Raw genomic sequence first — 6,292 nt, 5'->3', positions numbered from 1 at the left:
CTTTTTTCCCACCCTCCCTAATCTTACTGAAACATCTGTAACCAGGAACCTCCAACAGCCATTCCTGTCCCTCTTCTATCCACGTTTCCGTGATGGCCACAACTTCGTAGTCCCAGGTACCGATCCATGCCTTAAGTTCACCCACCTTATTTCTGATACTCCTTGTGTTGAAGTATACGCACTTGAACCCATCTCTGTGTCCACAAGTATTCCCTGTCTGTGCTACCTTCTTCACAGCTTTCCTACGTTCTTGGACATCCTGACAAACAGCTAGCCTACTTGCTGGACTACAAGTCCGGATCCCATCCCCCTGCCAAATTAGTTTAAACCCCCCCGAAGAGTGCTAGCAAACCTACCCCCCCGGATATTGGTGCCCTTCTGGTTCAGGTTCAGGTTCAGGTCACCCTGGAAATCCCTCTCTTGCCTGGTGTTCACTTTGTCATCATTTGAATTGTAACAATATTACTCAGTTAAAAATCACACAACACCAGGTTATAGTCCAACAGGTTTAATTGGAAGCACACTAGCTTTCGGAGCGACGCTCCTTCATCAGGTGATAATTATCACATGATGAAGGAACGTCGCTCTGAAAGCTAGTGTGCTACCTATTAAACCTGTTGGACTATAACCTGGTGTTGTATGATTTTTAACTTTCTCCACGAGTCCAACACCGGATCTCCAAGTCATTATTATTCAGTGCAGCTTTCTGAAAACAGGACCTTTAAGAAACACAGACGAACTGTACCAAATGATCTTGGTTTAACATGACTGGGCTCCTGTCCAGAGAACAGAGCTAGGCAGCACTGGTCGGAAGAGAGAGCAGTATGGAATCTCTTTGGCCAGATGCTACTATCATGCAAATCAGGGTAGGTGCATCCAATTTACATGCTGCCTCTGTCGATATGAACAGGGTAATTGATTGTAAGCGTTGTGGTAGAACATCAGGGTAATCCAAATGTTTGTCTTTTAGGTATAGTACACTTGAAGTTAAAAAAAATATATTTATGAATGAACTCACATGAAGTATGCTGATTATTGTGCAATATGCTCATTGATGTGATCAGGCTTTGCAGCACAGTGATCATTCCAAGCACAACTGATATCCTTTTATCTGGAATTTGTCATGCACATTTGATACAGTGGAATGAGTGCTGGTGTTTATGGTGGAATTTTAACCACCATTTTTCCTGCTGCAATTTTGAGATTGTTTTCTCCTTGAGTGGAATGCCTGGCCATCACTCTACCACAACAAAGCACATGGCCAACTTGCCCTCAACCAATTCGGAAGGATGATCAGGATGATGCATCTGTTCAGACAAAAGAAGGGTTTCTAATTCGAATGTTCATAGCACAATTCAGAAAAGCTCACCAGCACTTGGAGTGTTGAGGCTGTTGCAACCACAGGAAGGTAGAGAAGACCTGGCATGGCTGCTCCGTAGGTCTCTCATGTGACCTACAGTTTCTGCTGTGGAACGGAAGGAGCTGAATGGAGGAGAGTTCTCAAGCCCAGAGGAAGAGGATAACCTCTCCAACCAGATGGATATGACAGAGGATATAAGCAGCAGAACAGCAGTCCATGCAATCTGGAGACTTTAGGTGAAGAGCTTCCAGGACCTTGGGCAGGTAGCAGTACACTCTCAGCGGACAGGAGGAATTCAGAGTCTAGATTAGAGTGGTGCTGGAAAAGCACAGCAGGTCAATCAGCATCCGAAGAGCAGGAAAATCAATGTTTTGGGCAAAAGCCCTTCATCAGGAATGGGACATGGGTCAAACTGGGCAGGCCATACTGGGCAGGAAGGTAAGAGTCTGTATCAAGATTCCCTTTCCACTTTGGGTGAACTGCTGCAAACTACTCTCCCTCCCACTCTCCCTCCCACAGAAGGCTCTGCCTGCCCCTCCCATTCCTACCCAATCCCTCCATCAATACCCCTCATGCACTTCCCCACTCTCCCCACCTCACTTCCCCTCCTTGATGAAAAACCCACTCTCCCACCACTTACTTTGTTCTGGACTCTAGACATAAAATCTGGGGTTGCCACTGATGGGATTGGTGCAGCTCTCCAAGGCAGTTGAGGGGCTGCTGTGATCTCTCAGGAATGCATTGCTGCCCGAGTGCTGAGATCTTGCCTCCTTTCATGTGACTCTTGTTGATAATTATAATCACCAGACTTCAATCATCTCAGCTCCAGGACACCAGTGTGAGAGCAAATAGTTGAAATCAACCTATGACACACCTGTGGAGGACATGGAACTTGAACCAAGCTCAAATACCTTTGCACTATGAGGGCATGATGCATTCCTCGGGGTACTGTCCTTCAGTTTCCCTCATCTGCTTCATCATTAACCTTTCTCATAACATCAGAGGTAGGGATATTTGCTGATATTTGTATAATTTTGAACATCATTTGCAATTCCACAGATACTGAAGCAGTCCATATGCAGCGAAACCTGTCCCCCATAACATCCACATCCCACAATTGCCAGTCAATAAACATCTCCAAAAAGATGCATCTAATCAATTCTCACTTCCATTCTCTACATTGCTATCACTGAAATGCCAGTATCTGTGTCTTGGAGCTATCAGATACCACTTTAAGCTGTAATAGCAACACAAATTGTGTGGCTACAGTATAAGATCAGAGGCTGGGAAATCTGAGCCGAGTAACTGATGATCTAACTCCCCAAAACCTGTCTACTGTCTACAATTCACATGACAGGAGTCTGATGGAATCTGCTCCACTTGCCTGGATGAGCGCAGTTCCAACAAACTTAAGAAGACCAACAGCATCCAGGATGAAGAAACTCGCTAAATGGACCAGCATTAAAGTAATCGTGCATTCTTTCCACCACCAACGCAAAGGGTATTCTATGCCATATATATGCAGAAAGTCACAAGCTCCTCTGACACCACCTTCCAAACCCACCACCTCGACCAGGAAAAGGACAAGGGAAGCAGAGACTGAGGAGAGGTCGTGACCTACAGATAAAACAAAGAACAATACAGCCCAGGAACAGGCCCTTCAACCTTTCAAGCCTGCGCCAGCATGTTTTGCCCTTCCATGCTAAAACTGTCTTCACTTACAGGATCCTGATCCATCTGTTCCCTTCCTGTTCATGTATTCGTCCAGGTGTTTCTTAAATGTTGCTCCTATGTCTGCTTCCACACATCTCCTCTCGCAATTTCTCCAGGCTCTCACCACCCTTTGTGTGAAAAACCTGCCCCACACATCTCTTTTCAACACTCTTCCCTCCCCCCCACCCCCACAACCTGTGTCACATAGTAACTGACCACTCCACCCTGGGAAAAAAGAACATCATACTTTCCATTCTATCCATGACATTCACAACCCTATAAACTTCTACCAGGTCGCTGCTCAACCTCCTGTGTTCCAGTGTAAACAAATCCAGTCTATTTAACCTTTCTTCATAGCTGAAATCCCCCATACCAGGCAACATCCTGGTAAACCGTTTCTGTACTCCCCTCCCCAAAGTATCCACATCCTTCTGATAGTGTGGTGATTAGAACTAGATATAAAATATTCCAAGTGTGGCCAAACTGAAGTTCTATAAAGCTGCAGCATAACTTGTTTATCTTTATACTCATTGCCCCTTTCAATGAAAGTAACCATGCCATCGGGATTTTTACTACTTTTTAACTACCTTCAGTGATCTGAGGACCTGGACTCCCAGATGCCTCTGCATATCAATACTCCTAATTATACTCCTGTATAATCTACACCTGTACTTGACCTTCCAAAATCTATTAACTCACATTTGTCTCGATGAAACTCCACTCAGCCATTTTTCTGCCATGACTCTAACTGAACTTGGGCAGCATGTGTGGCTCAGTGTTAGCACTACTGCTTCACAGCACCAGGGACCCAGGTTTGATTCCCGCCTCAGGTGACTGTCTGTGTGGAGTTTGCACATTCTCCCTGTGTCTGCGTGGGTTTCCTCCGGGTACTCCAGTTCCCTCCCACAATCCAAAGATGTGCAGATTAGGTGGATTGGTCATGCTAAATTGCCCACATTGTTCAGGGATGGCACAGTGGTTAGCACTGCTGCCTCACAGCGCCAGAGACCCGGGTTCAATTCCCGCCTCAGGCGACTGACTGTGTGGAGTTTGCACGTTCTCCCCGTGTCTGCGTGGGTTTCCTCCGGGTGCTCCGGTTTCCTCCCACATCACAAAGATGTGCAGGGTCAGGTGAATTGGCCATACTAAATTGCCCGTAGTGTTAGGTAAAAGGGTAAATGTAGGGGTATGGGTGGGTTTCGCTTCGGCGGGTCGGTGTGGACTTGTTGGGCCGAAGGGCCTGTTTCTACACTGTAATCTAATCTAATCTAAGGATGTGTTAGTTAGGGGCAAATGTAGAGTATAAGGTAGGGGAATGGGTTTGAGTGGGTTACTGTTCGGAGGGTCAGTGTGGACCAAAGGTCCTGTTTCCATACTGTAGGAATTCTATGAACTCTATTCTGTTGTATCCTCTGACAATCCTCCTCACTATCCAAAATGCTACTATCTTTGTATCGTCCATAATCTTACTAATTAGACCAGTCACATTTTCCTCCAAATCATTTATGTAGAGCATGAACAGCTGAGGTCCCAGCACTGATCCCTGTGGAACACCACTAGTCACAACCCTCCATTCTAAAAAGCATGCTTCCATCATTACCATCTGTCTCCTATGACTAAGCCAGTTCTGTATCCATCTTGCCAGCTCATCCCTGATAGCATGTGACTGCACCTTTTGTACCAGTCTGCCATGAGGGACCTTGTCAAAGTCATTACTGAAGTCCATGAAGACATCAACCGCTTTTTCCTCATCAATCATTTTCAGCACCTCCTCAAAATCCCCAATCAAGTTAGTGAGGCATGACCTCCCCCACACAAAGCCATGTTGTTTATAATAAATAGGTTCAAATCCCACCATGGCAGATAATGGAAATTTATATTTAATAAAAATCTAGACTAACATAATGCCCTAATAACAGCCAAATAACAATTATTGATTGTCATAAAAATCCATTTGGTTCAATAATGTCCTTTCAGGAGGGAAATCTGCCATCCAAATTTAGTCTGGCCTACATATGAATCCTGACCTTCATAATTAACTGTTGGCTGGTCAATTAAAGATAGGAAATAAGTCTGGCCTACTCAGTGGCCATGAGTGAATTAATAAAAAGGCACATGGGAACACCATCTGGAAGTTCACCTCCAAGCCACATTCCATTCTGACTTAGGACAATTCTATGGCTTCTTCATTATCATTTGACCAAATTTCCTTCTAAGCTGTACTGTAGGTAAATATGTAGCATATGGATTGCAATGGTTCAAGAAGATGGTGCATTGTAACCTTCTTAAGGGCAATTATGGATGAACAACAAATGCTGACCCCACCAGCTATGTCCACATCCAATGAAAGTGTATGTCTTTAAGAAATTCCATTTACCCTGTTGTTGGCATATGTGATGATACTATGGCTTTAAGAGGTGTATTTTGTTCTTTTTTTTAATGAAGAGAGGTTAAGATAGAGGCGTTGAGTGTTTACTCAAAGCCAATGAAGTAATCAGCTTGTGAGGCCTTAGGTTTTGTTTTTAAATCGGAACAATAGAAGCTGCCTGAAAGAGTGTGGTCGTGCTCTCACAGAATTTTTAGTTTAGCTTTCAGTCCCAATTGTTGGGGTCTTGAAGCTGGATGTAGAGGCTCTTATTCCTCTCTCTCTCGCAGCTAAAAGCTGGGGTTCTTGTCCTGCTGCTAGAATTGCATGTCAGGCAATCTGTTTTACTAAATTTACCTTTGCCAAGGGCATGTTTATGGGATATTACTATATTAGAACAGCTAATGAATAGTTTATTATTTTAAGTGTTTTGATAGAGTTACAGTTAAGCCAATTTTTCTCTCTTATTTTTATTTTGTCAATATTTTAACTATAGTATATGAATAAAGCATGTTTTGCAAAATTTGACAAATCAAATTTCATTCAGAACACAACACCTGGCACTTGCCTTTAAAATAAAATGGTAGTGTCTTGGCTATTTCCCTGATATCACTTTGAAAGGGTTTGATCTGGTCCATAACAAACTGAGCTCTCTTGTTGGGATCAAAATCTCTCATTCCAGGTTGGGTTTAGGATTATTGGACTCGAAGGCAGTGAGTGGTGAATGTTGGTGTTCATTATCTTAGGTGTTGGTTTAAACAGGATGTGCCTCATTTATTAATGGCTCTTTCAGTTAGGAAGACTTTCCTGGGAGTGGAAGAAGTCACTTGAGAAGTTTTACAGAGAGTGAGCAA

The 6,292-nt window shown here is 43.8% G+C and overlaps 1 long non-coding RNA gene across 2 annotated transcripts in view; it reads right to left on the bottom strand.

Annotated features, from left to right (window-relative positions):
• Nucleotides 1-2,085, bottom strand: part of LOC122554750 — a 6,270-nt gene extending 4,185 nt beyond the window's left edge. Inside the window, exon 1 of one of the 2 annotated variants that reach the window (XR_006313063.1) lies at nt 2,001-2,085. This is a non-coding gene — a long non-coding RNA (uncharacterized LOC122554750). Of the gene's footprint in view, nt 1-1,018; nt 1,156-2,000 lie in introns of those variants that run through there. The other variant, XR_006313062.1, reaches the window with a different exon arrangement.
• Between the last annotated feature and the right edge of the window lie 4,207 nt (nt 2,086-6,292).

Source organism: Chiloscyllium plagiosum, chromosome 11 (assembly GCF_004010195.1).
Source record: "Chiloscyllium plagiosum isolate BGI_BamShark_2017 chromosome 11, ASM401019v2, whole genome shotgun sequence".
NCBI lineage: Eukaryota > Metazoa > Chordata > Chondrichthyes > Orectolobiformes > Hemiscylliidae > Chiloscyllium > Chiloscyllium plagiosum.
Note: the sequence above shows the minus strand (reverse complement) of the source record. Positions and strands in the feature narration are given on the sequence as shown.